This window comes from Enhydra lutris, unplaced genomic scaffold (genome assembly GCF_002288905.1).
Source record: "Enhydra lutris kenyoni isolate GAN:26980312 unplaced genomic scaffold, ASM228890v2 scaffoldscaffold22, whole genome shotgun sequence".
In the NCBI taxonomy this organism is placed as follows: Eukaryota; Metazoa; Chordata; class Mammalia; order Carnivora; family Mustelidae; genus Enhydra; species Enhydra lutris.
The window spans coordinates 36600530-36617318 of record NW_019154106.1 but is presented as its reverse complement, the minus strand read 5'-3'; the positions used below and the strand labels follow the sequence as shown (position 1 = coordinate 36617318).

General features: G+C 34.8%; 1 pseudogene; it reads left to right on the top strand.

Moving 5' to 3' along the window:
* LOC111149929 overlaps positions 1 to 10430 on the top strand; it is a 95662-nt pseudogene extending 85232 nt beyond the window's left edge.
* Positions 10431 to 16789: the final 6359 nt, after the last annotated feature.

Below are 16789 nucleotides of genomic sequence, written 5' to 3'. Positions count from 1 at the left end.
AACAATTTTCCAAAATATCTGTACCAATTTATACTTCTATATTTAATTTAGGAGAGCTCCAATTGTTCCATAGCCTTATTGACATTTAGTAGCATTTTTTAATTTTTCAATTTAACCATTTTAGTAAGTGTGTAATGATATTCAGTTGAGCTTTAAATCGCATATTCCAGGGGCGCGTGGGTGGCTCAGTGGGTTAAAGCCTCTGCCTTCGGCTCAGGTCATGATCCCAGGGTCCTGGGATTGAGCTCCGCATTGGGCTCTCTGCTCAGCAGGGAACCTGCTTCTCTTCCTCTCTCTCTGCCTGCCTTTCTGCCTACTTGTGATCTCTGTCTTTCAAATAAATAAATAAAATCTTAAAAAAAATAAATTGCATATTCCAAAGGCTAATATGCTTAAGTAACTTTTTCCTTTTTTATTACACGTTCATATCCCCATTTTGTGAAGTGCCAATTCATGTTTTTGCACATTTTTCTTTTAGTTGTCTGTCATTTTCTTTTTAATTTATAGAAGTTTTTTATGGATTTGAATATAAATCCTTTGTTCAGTATATGCATTAAAAATCTCTTGTTCAATTCTGCAGCTTGATTATCATTCATTTAATGATGCCATTTGATGATCTGAATTTTTTTTTTCTTTAAGAGTTTATTTATTTATTTATTTGACAGAGATCACAACTAGGCAGAGAGGCAGGCAGAGATTGAGAGGGAAGCAGGCTCCCCGCTGAGCAGAGCCTGATGCGGGGCTCGATCCCATGACCCTGAGATCATGACCTGAGCTGAAGACAGAGGCTTTACCCACTGAGCCACCCAGGCACCCCTGATCTGAAATTTTTTTAACTTAAAACAGTACACGTTATTTTTTGCCTATATGGTTATTTCTATTAGAACCTACTTTCACAAGAAAAAGAAGGTCCACTCCAAGAAGATTCTGTGAGGTAATTTTCTAAAGTTGCTGTGTTACTTTTTGATAAGCAATTTTGGGATTAGTTTTTATGAATGGTGTAAAATAGTAGTACACATATCTTTTTTCCCCTACGAACGTCCAATCCATCCATTTATGCAAAGATCATCCTTTCTTTACTGCACCATCACCTAGTCATAAAACAGATGGCCATATGCTAATGGAATCATTTTCAGTGATTCTAAATGCTTCCACTGGCAGGTTTGTCTGCTCTTGTGCCAATATTACACTACCTTTATTACTGTATGTTTGTAATGGGTTTTATGCTGGTTACTGTAGAGTTAATATATTTCATTTAGCTTCAGAATGTTGTCTGAACTTTGCCCTTTGCTTTTATGTATAAATTCCTGAAGTCAATGTGTTAATTGCTACAAAAATTAACAAACAAATCTGTTAGTATTTTAATTGAGATTGCTTGCAATCTCTAGATCAATTTAAAGGGAACTGCCATCATTATAAAAATTAGTCTTTAAATCCATAGTTGTTTATTGCTTCATTTATTAAACCTTGAATTTTTCTCATTTCTTTGACTTTTAGTATAATGTCTTGTTCATTTTTTGTTAAATTTGTTTTCAGGTAATTGTTGAATTTTTTGCACTATATGATAGCATTTACATTTTTTCCAGCTTATTCTTTTTATTCACATAAAAATAAAATTGGTTATTTTAAAGAGAACTTGTATTAAAGGATCTTGTTAAGTTAACTTACTAATTTAAATATTTCTTTTCTGAAAAATCTTCAACATTTATAATTTTTTACTTGGGAATTTCTTTTATTATTCCTATTCCAGCTCATATTCTTTCTATTTTCCCCTCCCTGTTTTATAACACTGGCTGAACAGAACTGGTACTAAAGAGCATTTGTGTTTTTTTTCTAGCCTTAGAGGTTACATTGAATATTTCTCCATTGAGTTCACTGAATTTTTATTTAGTATTATGGAAGAATTTATGTATGTGCATTCATTTCAACTTTGCTGACTTTTATTTTATTTTTATTAGTTTTTTGTTTTATTAGTTTTTTATTTTATTAGATACTTAGTTTTATTAGTGTTTTTACTGTTTAGAAGAAAAGCTAAATGGTTAAAAAAAAGACTGGAAGCAAAAGTGACAGTTATAGTCTTTTTTTTGCTGAATTTTATGAGAAATGTTTTCATATGCTTTATCTATATTTATTAAAATAACCATATGATTTTTTCTTCAATTATGGTGAATTATACTGTTTGACTTTCTAGTGATAAATTGTCTTTGCTTACCTAAAGTAAACCCCATTTTTTATTATGTTATGTAGTAACCATACAGTACATCATTATAAACCTTATTTGTTATAATGTTCATTTTTATCACTATATTTGATTAGCTAATATTTTATTAGGGAATTTTTCATCTATATTCAAGAGAAAATTTTGTTCCAAATTTTCCTTACTTGCTGTATCTTTTCCAAGTTTTAGAAGTAAGTTTGTGTTGGTCTTATTAAAAAGACTTAGAAATTTTGCTCTTTTGAATTTTCTAGTACAGTTTGTTAAAGTTATATTCCTCTGTTAAAATATTTGGAATAAATAACTGGTAAAATCATCTGATCGTTCTTTATGGAAAACTTTTCAATGATGATTTAATTTACTCAGTTGACACCAGATAATTCAGATTATTCAGATAATTCAGATAATTTTCTGATTTCATCTTCGTAAAGTTGTATTTATCAAGAAACCAGTTCACTTTCTCCAAATTGTCAAATAAAATGAAATAAAAATGTTCATAATATCTATTTGTTAACTTTACTTCTACATATATTTTCTTCAACTTATGATAGAGTTACAGCCAATAAACCCATTGTAAGTTGAAAATATCATGAAGTTGGAAATGCATTTAATGAACCTAACCTACTGAATATCATAAGCTTAGCCTGGCCTAACTTTGACATGCTCAGAACACCTGAATAGCTTACAGTGGGGCAAAACATGAAAACCATTTTGTAATATAGTGTTGAATATCTCATGTAATTTACTGAATACTGTACTGAAAGTTAAAAGCAGAATGGTTGTATGGGTACAGAACATTTCTATCAGTTGTTTATCCTTGTGATCATGGGGCTGACTGGGACCTATGGCTCATTTCATCTGCCCAAAATCAATGCAGAGGATCTTACCATATCTGCAGCTTGCGAAAAGATCAAAATTCAAAATATGATTTCTACTAAATGCATATTGCTTTTACTCTATCATAAAGTTGAAACATTTTAAGTCAAGCCCTTGTAAGTCAAAGACCATCTATGTACAATTTTTAGTGATTCTTTAATTTTTAATTTTTGATACTGATTTTTTCTCTTATTACTGTTAAATGCTCTTTCAAAGACTTATTTTTTTACTTTTTCAAAGAATTCATTATTTGTTTTGATGATTTTCTGTTATTTCTTTAACATTTTATTTCTTTCTTATATTATGTTGTTCCTTCTAATTTTTTTTAAAAGATTTTATTTATTAATTTGCCAGAGAAAGAGAGAGAACGAGAGAGAGAGAGAGAGAGCACAAGCAGGGGAAGCAGCAGTGAGAGGGAGAAGTGGGTGCCCCGCTGAGCAGGGAGACTGATACAGGACTCAATCCCAGGACCCTGGATCATGACCTGAGCTGAAGGCAGCCACTTAACCAGCTGATCCACCCAGGCATCCCTGTTCCTTCCAATATATTTCATTTTTACTTGCTGGTTTCTCTAGGCTTTGATATAAACATTCAAATCATTTTTTTTTCTTTTTTCGAGTTTCTATTTAAATTCCAGCTAGTTAACATACAGTATAATATTAGTTTCAGGGGTAGGATTTAGTGATTCATCACTTACATATACTTTTTCTTCTTTCATACTGTATGTTTTTAAGTCTACATATTAGCTGATTCACACATTTTTACCTGTATCTTAATTATATCATTCATTTAAGATATTTGCTAATATCTTCTTTGCCTCACATCATTTAGAAATACATCATTTAATTTCCATTTAGTTGATATTTTTATATTTATTATTTTTTATCGATTTTTATTTAGCTTAGATCCACTGTGGTTAGAGAAATTACCATGAATATTCCCAACTGTTAAAATTTATTGAACCTTTATGGTAAGAATCTGGTCAATTTGGTAAATATTCAATATAAACTTAATATTATGATATCTGTGGGGCACCTGGGTGGCTCAGTCAGTTAAGCAGCTGACTCTTGATTTCAGTTCAGGTCTTGATCTCAAGGTCATGAGTTTAAATCCCAGACTGGGCTCCGCCCTGGGTGTGGAGCCTACTTAAAAAAATTTTTTTTAATAAAAAAAAATAATAAATTCTATGATATTATGGTTTACACTAGTTTTATGACAATTAATTACATTAAGTCAATTATTTAGATTGTTTAAGCTTTCTAACCTTCCAGAAATTTTGTTTGCTTTTTCTAGTTTTTCAATGTTTGCTAAAAAAATGTCAACATGATTATGAGCCTATTATCCTTTTTCTTCACTTAATTCTTGATTTATATGTGTTTAATTTAGAGCATAGACTTAGAATTATGACACTTCTTCTTAAATTCCTTAAAAATTATGAAATTCCTTTTTTTTTTTTTTAAAGATTTTATTTATTCATTTGACAGACAAAGATCACAAGCAGGCAGAGAGGCAGGCAGAGAGAGAGGGAGGAAGCAGGCTCCCTGCCGAGCAGAGAGCCCGATGCGGGGCTCGATCCCAGGACCCTGAGACCATGACCTGAGCTGAAGGCAGAGGCTTAACCCACTGAGCCACCCAGGTGCCCCAAAATTCCTTTTTTATCCCTAATAATTTTTTTGAATCAAAATCTACATTTTGTGATAATAATATAGTTATCCCAAATTGATTTTGATTTTCTATATAGCATTTTTTAAAAAGGTCTCATTCTTGTATTTAAAATGCATCTCATGTAAGCAGTAATGTAAGAGGAATTTGTACTTTTATGCAGTACCCAAATTGGGTCAATTACTTGGAGCATAATATATATTTACATTTATTATAATCAATGATGTAGTTATGTTTTCTATCTTCCTATTATTTATTCCCTTTTGTGTGATTTGGTTTATGTTTCTTTTTTCCCCTTCTCTTTTGATTTAATCATGCATTTATCTCTTTTTTTGACTCTATTAAACATGTTTACACATTGTTTAATTCTTCTTTAAATTATTTACACATTACTTAAGTTGTTTACAGATTTTTTAATTCTTTTTCAAATTTTTACTCAGAGGGTTGTAATATCAACAATTATCTTATTACAGTCTAATAAAAACAATATTTACACCTTCCCTAACAGAGTTAGAGCCCTACATCTATTAAATTATATGCACCATACACATCTATGTTGCCATGAATTTTAGTTCTACATAGGGCTAAACTCATCAAAGTATTAAATATTGTTCATTTTATTCAGTTATTGTTGCTCATTTTTAAACAAAGTTTACTTATATTTGCCCATTTATTTATTCTTTTTAGTTCTCTTCATTTTCTCCTACATATCCTTGTTTTCATTACTATCTCTTAACTATAATCTGAAAAATTCCTTTCTTTACACACAAGCCTACTTGCTTCCAATTTCCTTCTTCTATCTTACCTTTATTTTTGAGGATTTTTTTTTCCTGAGTAGAGATTATTAGATTGGCTGTTATTTGTCTTAGTACATTAAATATGCCATATCCTTGCTACAGTTTTCCACTGTTTCTATTAAGAGGTCAGCATGGACAAATATTTCTTTCTTTGATAGTAACATATTTTTTCTTCCTTGTATACTTTCAAGATTTCCACTTTCAGCTTTCAACAGTTTTACTATGATGTGTAGAAGTGAGGTGTTTATGTGTGTGTGTTTGTGTCTGTGTTTATACTTATTACAGTCTAATAAAAACAATATTTACACCTTCCCTAACAGAGTTAGAGCCCTACATCTATTAAAGACTCCCTTTTTGAGTCTGTGTATTCATGTCTTCCACTTGTTTTATTGCTCAGACATTGTATTTTCAAGTACTGCTTTTTCTCCATTCTCTCCGTGGAACTTGATTTGCATGTATGTTAATACACTTGCCTCTGTCCCATATGTCTCTTACACTTTTATATTTTTTCAGTTTTCTTTTTATGTTCCAAGTTGAGTGTTTACATCTGAATTCCAATATCCAGTTCATTGGTAGGTCTGCCTTTACTGCCTTTCCCCCCCCTTATTATTAGTCCTATTTTATTATCTCATGCTGCACTTATTAATTTTTAAAAAGGTTCAGTCTACAGCAAGTTTATCCCTATTTTCCCTGCATGATTCTTTCAGGGCTAAGGGTTCTTGTCTCTCAGCCTTATAATAATATATCTCAGCTATTCTTGACTTTCCAAGTTAGCTCTTCAGCTTCCCAGCCCATGCAATTTCAAATTTTATAAATATATCTAAGAGAAACTATATTTATCATGAAGCTGGACCTCTTCCCATGAGTATCTATTTTGCCCTAAGCATGCAAGATAGTGAACTCCTTTATATATGTTTCTGGCTTAGTTTTCCAGCCTTGTATGCAACCTCAGGACTCAGAACTAGCTTCAAATTTGAGACCACTGAAAGGTTCATATGCCACTCTAGCCCCAAGTTTCTGCAAAATATACTACTGGAGTATCTTTCTACCTGTGGACCCTATTTTGTCTGTGATAAGCCTGACCATCAGCCCACATGCAGAAACCAGTCAATGTTATAAGAAAAGCAAAAACAGCTGGTCATCCTTAAATCATCACAACACACTTTTTTGCTGTGAATTTTAGCTCATTCAGGCCTTGTTGCCCCCAAGTCCTCTGATGCCTTTAAAAATATGATTTTGTAACTTATTTGGCTTTATTGGGTGTAACAGGAGCATAAGTCTGTTGCAAATTGCTGTACCTTACCTGGAAATGTTTCTGTGGAGTTGTTTGATTGATTTGTAGGTAAAAACTATATAGCTCATTTGTATCTGTATATATACCTTCTAAATAGGGTTTAAGTTTATTCTGTCAGGCAGCTTAGTTAGGAGTAGATTACCTTAATTTCTCAGAAATTAGGTGCTTCAAATTTATTTTCAGTGATAACTGGTTTATCTCCAGTCTAGTTTTACTCCTTGGATCAGTTTTACTCTTTTGGATTCTAGTAGAAAATCCTGGATGTTTATAGAGACTGTATGTTATGACAGGAACTCAACTCTAGTTTTTATTCTACCAGTTGCCTGATATAATGCAGGTACAGTTTGGACACTCAGATGTTCAGCCTCAGATTTCTGCTTAGGTTCTCAGCTCAATAACCAACCCTCCACCAACCCCCATACCAAACTAGAAATTAACTTCAATAGGAAAAGTGTTTCCAAATGTCTGGCTCACTTTGCTTAGCTTCCTTTCTCTCTCAAAATTATAACTTAATAAGTATTTATTGCGATATGCTCTCAAATTTAATTTTTGTCTTTTTATTTTTCCTAGCTTGGTTAGTTATTCTCAGTGAATGGACTGGCCCACAACAAATTATCATGCTGCTTTCAAGTTAATTATCATGTATTTTAATTCTATTTCTACTTTCAACCACACAAGACATTATAAATATTGTCAGCATGTATTTTTTACCTTATTCTATATACTTATCTTTTCTTTTTTCTCCATTCCTTTTCATCTGTTTTATTCACTTTCTAAAAAAACTTCTAAAATTTCCTTTAGTAGCTATGCTATTAACTAACTCTCTGCAAATAAAAGAGGATGAATGTATAATTCTTTGCAATTATTCAGAAAAACCTACAGAAAGAAATGGGTGCTGCTAAACTTAACATAAAATGAAATTAAATTTTTAATCAATAGAGCAAGGTACCAACCCTTTTATTCACAGATGATGTCAAATATTTATAAGTATTCATCTATAAAATTGTTACATTTTTAGAGTAATGGAAATAAATTTATAATTCATTTGATTAAAGAGACTTCTAGGGAGCCTGTGAAAAATGACTATGTAATTTCTTTGACTCACAGAGGAAAAAAATATTTAAAAGACATAAAACTAAACCAAAATTAATTTACTTGAAAAGAAACACTTCAATTTTTGAGTATGGTGGAAGTATATATATATATATATATATATATATATATTCAAATATATTTTGAAGCCTCACTCCATTATTCATGAGAAAGAAATAACCTCAAAATTTGCTCCACAAGGAGGAGTTCTGACCCTTTTCATTAACCTTCTTTTCCATCTCCCCCAATCTCAGTCCTCACATTTCAACAGATCTCTGATATTATTGATGCATGTTAGACCTCAAATTGAAATGTCATAAGCCACTTAAAATTCTCCTTGATTCACATCAAACTCAGTCATAATTTCTGTGCAACAGAACTCTTAAGAGTAGAAACAGAATTTGTATTTGCTCTATGCATTTTTAAAACAATCTAATAAGTACAAGAAATATATAATATTATTCAGGACATAAATTAAATTCAGTTTCAAAAGTCCTCTTTTACCTAATAATTTTCTGGAAACTTATGTGGTTGCTATAGATATAATAATTAAATGGCACTCCTTGCCTTAACAAAACAAGAGGAGATCCTTCAAGTCACGTGCATAATTAATTTCCTTCTAAATCAAGAATAATTTCCTTATATTAACAGCAGTTAAATGTGTCTGAGTTTCTAGGTTATTCGTTACTGATATTATAAGAAAATCTTAGAAACCAAAAAACACAAGAGAAGGAATTGGTATTCCAAATGACTTTGGTTTAATCTAAGTCCTATGGACAAATAATTTTCACCATTTAGTGGGCTGTTGGCTCTGCAGGGCTGCCATGCATTTCATTTCAATGACCATGCAATTCTGGGATCAAAATGTATTTATCAATTAGTAAAGGATGAACAGTTTTTGGTAATCTTGGATTTGTCAATGTCGAGAGAGGTGACTTAAAATATATTAACACCTATAACAATAGTCACTTAAAAGAGAAATAAGTATATCTCTAATAAAAACTTAACTTAGCCCTGGCAGATTCAGTATGCTTCTTTACTCCTCCAAAAATGTTGCATAACTACAGTAGAACTGGGCTGAATGACCATAATTTGTACTGGAACCCCACCCTACGGTGGAGCAGGTCCTAGCAGGAACACACCCAATTGGAGTATTGAAAGAGACTCTTGATGGCATGGCTGGAAAAAGACTAGCTCCCAGGCAAACTCAAGCCAGCTTAATCCTAAAAGAGGAAAACAAAGAGTAGAATCACAGATTAATTGTCAGCAGTCAGTACATAGGAAGACAGTGATCTGGAAATAAGGGACAGAAATATCCCAGGGGAAAATAGCAGGGACATGGCACTGGCAGGACTAGAAAATATTACTAGTTCTAGAAAATCAAGTACAAGACAATGTTTGATAAGATATATCCCTGACACAGAGTGATAAAAAGGGAACCTAGGTCTGAGACCTGGGGTGATAAGGTCAAGACTGCAGTAGCCACAGCCTGATTTAAAAAGGTAAGAAGAGCAAAGCCTTTCTGTACAACCCAGGGAAAATCCATACAGCATTGTTCTGTGTTCCCATCAAAACTTAAAGGGAAACTTTCACAATGTTCAAAGACCTTGACAGCCTACAAATGATCAGGAGGAGGATGTCTTCAAATTCCTTGCAGCAGGAACCCATTCAGGTGGTCCCAACCTTGACTTCCCAATGGAACAGTACCTCCTGTCCCAAAGGAAAAGTGATGATATCTACATGGTAAGTCAGAAGAAAAGCTGGGAGAAGCTTCAGGCAGCTTGTGCTATTGCTGCCATATAAAACTCTGATGATATCAATGTCACATCCTCCAGGAATACTGGCCAGCAAGCTGTGCTGACATTTGCTGATGCTACTGGAACCACTCCTATTGCTGGCTGCTTGACTCCTGGAACCTTCACTAATCAGATCTAGACAGCCTTCCACAAGCCAAGACTTCTGGTGGTTGCTGATCCCAGGGCTGACCACCAGCCTCTGCACGGCTCTCATCCCCTCACAAAGGCTCTCAGAGAGGTGTCTTATATTAACCTTATTATTCTATGTAACACAGACTCTCCTCTGTGCTACGTGGACAACGCCATCCCTTGCAACAACAAATGAGCTCGCTCAGTGGGTCTAAAGTGGTAGATGCCGGCCCAGGAAGTTCTGAGCTTGCTTGGCACCATTTCCCATGAACACTCATGGGAGGTCATGCCTGATCTCTGCTTTTCCAGAGATCCTGAAAAGACTGAAAAGGAAAAGCAGGCCACTGATGAAAAGGCTGTGACCAAGAACGAATTTCAGGGTGAGTCGATGACTCCAGCTCCTGAGTTTGCTGCTACTCATCCTGAGGTCACAGACTGGTCTGAAGATGAGCAGGGGGCCCTCTGTGCCTAGTCAGCTGTTCCCTACCAAAGCCTGGAGTGCTCAGCCAGCCCACTGGTCCGTATCTCCCATTGCTCAGGCCACTAAATGGGTAGGAACAACCACTTAGTGGCCTTAAGCTGCTTTTCCACAAAGGCAAACAAAATGGAAATTAGGTTGGTGGAAAATAGTTTCTTAAAAAAAAAAAAAAAAAGGAGTTGAGAGTAAAAATAAAACAAAAACAAAAACATAAAATCACATGTTGGGAAGAAATCCAAATTTTCCAAGAATATCACCTTAATCACCTTAGATTTTTCTCATAAGTGAATAAATGTCAATGAACAGAACTAATCTTCACCATTTATAAGGTTTGGTAATGTTTTTAATTATTTTGCTTTGTTTTTATTTTTAGGCAGATAAATTTATGACCTCCATATAGGGAGATTATAAGGAAGACATATTATTCTCTAAGGACTTCCACAAACTATGAAAATGCAGTCAAGAGTATGTTGCAACAGAACAAAGAAATGTATAGACTTTTATCTCATATTCCAAAGAATACAAATGAAATATCTGGATAAGAATGATTGGCAGGGAGAATTTTGTCTATGGAGGCATGAGTCTGAACTATATTTATAAAAATCTAAATGTAGAGTTATTTTCAAAAGCAGTCATAGTGCCTGAGGCACAAGAGTCAAAGTAAATATTTTAGTAACTGGAAGAGCTCTTATCCACAATCTCACACACACATACCTAGTTATTTACCTGTCTGGTATATTGATTGCTTTTAAATGGACATGGACAGGCAATTTTCCAGGGAACAAATGGAAGTGACCAATGAATACACACACACATACACACACATATTTCACCTCTTCGGTAATTAAATTATATTGAAATATCATTTTTCATCTATGGAGCTAACAGACTAAATGAATGGCAAGGTAAAATTATAAGATGTGCTCACAGAGGCATATTCTTTTTGTTGTTGTTGTTAAATATTTTATTTATTTATGTACAGACAGAGATCACAAGTAGGCAGAGAGGCAGGCAGAGAGAGAGGGGGAAGCAGGCTCCCCACTGAGCAGAGAGCCCGATATGTGGCTCCATCCCATGACCCTGAGATCATGACCTGAGCAGAAGGCAGAGGCTTTAACCCACTGCACCCAGGTGCCCCCAGAGGCACATTCTTATCAGTAGATATGCAAACTGTTATAATCCTAAAGAAATCAAGCTGACAAAGAACTGTCAGATGTTGATTTTTTTTTTCACAGCAATTCTTCCAAACAAATAATCAGAAATATGGGCAAACATAAATTCATACAAATACTTATTGCAAGATATTTATAACTGAAAAATACATACACATATACATATATACCCCCACATGGTACTGAAAAATAGTTAAGTAAATCATGATATAGTCATATAAAGTAACAGGGTATCTGTTTTATATGGGCCCTAGCATTCTCTTCTATCTCGGGAATTTATGCATTGCCAATGGATGTAAAATAGAGTCTATTACTGGCAAAATAAATAGGAAGAGAATAGCCAAAATTGAATGAATTAGGTTTGAATTGACTGAAACAAGAGGAACAGAGATGTTTCAGGTATACAAACACACATATATATATATATACACATACACACACACACACACACACACACACACACACACACACACACAAGTATTGGGAGATCTAGCAAGAAAGAAAAAAAGCCTAAGTTTTCTTAAGTTTTTGCCCTCATTAAGTTTATATACTAGTGGCAGAGACAAACAAGCAAACAAATAAATTTTGTCAAACATGAAAGGTAATGAAATATAGTAATTATAGCTGTTTTTCTATTTTTATGATAAAAAATCAGACACGATGCAACATGGGGGGTTAAGGGGGTAGGAGAAGAGTAAATGAAACAAGATGGGATTGGGAGGGAGACAAACCATAAGTGACTCTTAATCTCACAAAACAAACTGAGGGTTGATGGGGGGAGGGGAGTTGGGGGGGTGGGGTTATGGACATTAGGGAGGGTATGTGCTATGGTGAGTGCTGTGAAGTTTGTAAACCTGGTGAATCACAGACCTGTACCCCTGGGGATAAAAATATATGTTTAAAAAAAATAAAATTAAAAAAAAAAAGAAATAAAGGAAAAAATCAGACACGGTATTCATTTGTCAGTGGCATTTGAGGGGGGATCTGAATTTAGATAACCATATAAAGGAAAGAGAAACGAGCATATCAAGTAAAAAATTCTGAGGAAGAAGAGATTGTCTTCTAAGAACACCAGGAACCAGGTACAGCAAGATGAGTAACTGAGGGAAGATGGGTTAATTGTCAGGTCTAGGAGGTAGCATAGATCAGGTCATTAAAGGATTCAATCAATAATTTCCCTAGCCAGTTAGGAAAAACAAAAGCAAAAGAAGAGTAGACACAAGAGTTATACAGATGGGGAAAAATGTATCAACTTTTGTACTAGTAAATGGTAGACTGGTGGAGTAAGCCTTGTAGCAAAATGGGCTTGATAACTCACCTTAGTGCTGAGTTAGTTCTCCAGAGCTAGGGACAACCTCTTCTAACACACAGCAGAGAACCAACTAAAATGCATTTTAACTACAGTCAGGTAGAACTCAGCAGGATGAAGGGGAAAGAGGAAGATTTTAGTTTTGAAAATTCACCAATCAGGGTTAAGTCACTGCTTCCAGCATGGAGAGAGAAACAAGTAGTATTACTTCATCAAATCCATAGAAGCATGGTGGTTAGGGGGTAAGTGTTCCAAATTCAAAGCTTTGTAGTCCATAATAATGAAATTAAAGAACAAAACAAAACACCACAGGTGACTCAAAGCACTTATATTTGCCTGGCAAGTAAGATGCACCTCTCTGGATTGTCAGGCTTAGTATTTATGAAAGCTTTTCTCAGCACACTCTGCCATGAACAATCGAGTTTGGAAGAGGAGCTGGTCTTTAATTTTTCATTCTTGTTGCAATGTGTATTTAAGATGAAACAAAAATAGAGTGCAATCAGAAAAAAAATAGGTTTCCAAGACAGAAAGCCTGGGTTTAAAACTCAAGTTCATTGATCACTAGTTTTGGGAACTTGTACAAGTTATTTCATATCATAGATTCTGTATTTTTTCATCTGAAAAGTCCGAATGTTACTACCTGCCTCAGAGAGCTGCTGTGTAAATGGAGAGCCACATATTGTAAAGGGGCCTGGAAGATTTCTTTACCCTCTGTACACGTATTTAAAAACAAAACCCCTCATAGTTCTTACTTCTAACTTCTAGATATAGTTTATATAAAAACTTAATGATTGTACACACAAAGATTATGGAAAGGCAAATTTAATTTTGTCTTTGAGTTTCCAAATGTCATGTTTTCCACCCATAAGTAATGTGTTTAAATGTGGGGATCAGAAGTCTTACAACACACCAACAAGAGATGCTCCAATGTTCATGATTTGGCTGAGCAGATAAAAAGAAAACAAGTCTATGTTTAGATTAATCCTAAGGGAAAGAAAAAACTCAGAGCAGAAACAGTTCTCAAATTAATTAACTTTCAAAGAGAGAGTGAGACTGTCAAGGGGGTGATGTGGAACAAGAGTGAATACTTGACTGGCTTTCCATCTAGGGTTGCAGGTACAATCTCAGCTTGACAGAGTGATTAACACCAGGCACTGTCAGCTCAGGGAAATAGGCAAAAGGAAACACCCAGCACTAATGAAATGGAAGCTGATTTTCTGGGGATTTTCTTCAGGACAATTTTTTAAGTGAGGCACTTACCATTAATGAGCCACTTACTAAGCAAGAAAAGTTCGAGTTTAAAGTGGACTTATATTTACACTGGAACTCACTGCTGTGCATAACTTCAACTGCATTCATGCCATACCTTAACTATACAGAGAGGAATATGGATTCTTTCTGTATTTTTCTTATAAATACAGCTTCTAGAGGACACTCTAAAAACCCTAGGCAAGATAGATAAATAAATGGTTATAGAAATCCATATTAGGTATGTTGCAAACATTCATAAGGGAAAAATCATTATAATCTCCTTTCAGTTATTTCTATTATCTATCTTTCTATCTATCTATCTATCTATCTATCTATCTATCCATCCCTCCCTTATCTATCTATATCTACTTAAAATCTATCTTATACATACATACACATCTGCAAAATGATTTTTATTTATTATGGAATGATATGGGCCTTATACTGTAAGGGCAAAATAGCTTAATCAATAAAGGTCACACAATTCCTTTATGTTTTTTAAAGATTTTATTTATTTGACAGAGAGAGATCACAAGTAGGCAGAGAGGCAGACAGAGAGAGGGGGGGAAGCAGGCTTACTGCTGAGCAGAGAGCTCAGTGTGGGGCTTGATCTCAGGATCTTGAGATCATGACCTGGGCGAAATGCAGAGGCTTAACCCACTGAGCCACTCAGGTGTCCCTACACAATTCTTTTAATTATTTTTATTTTGAAATCTACTTTGTCAGGCATTAATATTTGTATCTGCTTTCTTCTTGTTTGAATTTACATTTATCCTGCAGATTTTTCCAGCCTTAAAATTATTTTCAGTAAAATAGATTATAATAGCTTATCACTATTGTATATTGTATCTTCCACCTCATTGTTATCCAGTTGTGACGAAATTGCCCCTGTGTCTTCTGCCTTCTACACTTTGGGGTATCCTAAACTCTAGATCACTCAGTCTGGATTTATCCAGGAGTATGAACACAGTTGATTCTATCTTTTAGAAACTGTGGAACACTTTCTCCATCAGTCATCAATTTATTTCCTTTTGTAGTTCCCTTTATTGTCATTGCCAGTGTTTTTTTTTTAATTAAATGAAATTTTATTTTTTTCAGTGTTCCAAAATTCATTGTTCCTTTTTTTTCCATTTTTAAACAATTTTATTTCTTTTCAGTGTTCCAGCATTCATGGTTTATGCAACACACCCAGTGCTCCATGCAATACATGCCCTCCATAATACTCATTACCAGGCTTACCTAACCCCCCTCCCCCCTCTCCTCCAAAACCCTCAGTTTGTTTCTCAGAATCCACAGTCTCTCATGGTTTGTCTCCCCTTCCAATTTCCCACAACTCACTTCTCCATTCCATCTCCCAATGTCCTCCATGTTATTCGTTATGCTCCACCAGTAAGTGAAACCATATGATACTTGACTCTCTCTGCTTGACTTATTTCACTCAGCAAAATCTCTTCCAGTCCTGTCCATGTTGATACAAAAGTTGGGTATTCATCCTTTCCGATGGCTGAGTAATATTCCATTGTGTATATGGACCACATCTTCTTTATCCATTTGTCTGTTGAAGGGCATCTTGGTTCTTTCCAGTTTGGCTACTGTGGCCATTGCTGCTATGAACATTGGGGCACAGATGGCCCTTCTTTTCACTACATCAGTATCTTTAGGGTAAATACCCAGTAGTGCAATTGCAGGGTCATAGGGAAGCTCTATTTTTAATTTCTTAAGAAATCTCCACACTGTTTTCCAAAGTGGCTGCACCAACTTGCATTCCCACAATCACATCGAGATACCACCTTACACCAGTTAGAATGACCAAAATTAACAAGACAGTAAACAACATGTATTGGAGAGGATGTGGAGAAAGGGGAACCCAAAATTCATTGTTTATGCAACACACCTAGTGATCCATGCAATACGTGCTTTCCATAATACCCACCATCAGGCTCACCACCCCCCACCCCACCCCCAAAACCTTCAGTTTGTTTCTCAGAGTCCGCAGTCTCTCATGGTTTGTCTCCCCCTCCGATTTCCCCCAACTCACTTCTCTTCTCCATCTCCCAATGTTCTCTGTGTTATTTCTTATGCTCCACAAGTAAGTGAAATCATATGATAACTGACTGTCTCTGCTTGACTCTCACTCAGCATAACCTCTTCCAGTCCTGTCCATGTTGATACAAAAGTTGGGTATTCATCCTTTCTGATGGAGGCATAATACTCCATTGTATATATGGACCATATCTTTATCCATTCATCTGTTGAAGGACATCTTGGTTCTTTCCACATTGCCAGTGTTCTTATGAGTGATGGTAGGCCCTTTACCCTGCAGTAGAAACCTCAATCTTTTTACTTCAGTGATGTCATATCTGGCATCTCTCTCATAAAGTGCATATTTTTGAGTTAACTCTTATAGGTGGATTTATCTCATTTTACTTCATGTCATAACAGATTGGTTGATGTTATTTTATATTACATGTTATAGATTTTACTACTTTATTTCCTATGTATGTTTCTATGTATGTATGTGCTGTTATACATGTATATTTTCTTTGGGTCTTCGATCTATATGATTGATACCTTTTTTTTTCTTTATAAGATGTATTTATTTGACAGAGGGAGAGAGAGAGACAGCAAGAGAGGGAACACAAGCAGACAGAGAGGGAGAGGGTGAAGCAGGCATCCCCCTAAGCACGGAGCCCATGTGGGACTCAATCCCAGGACCCT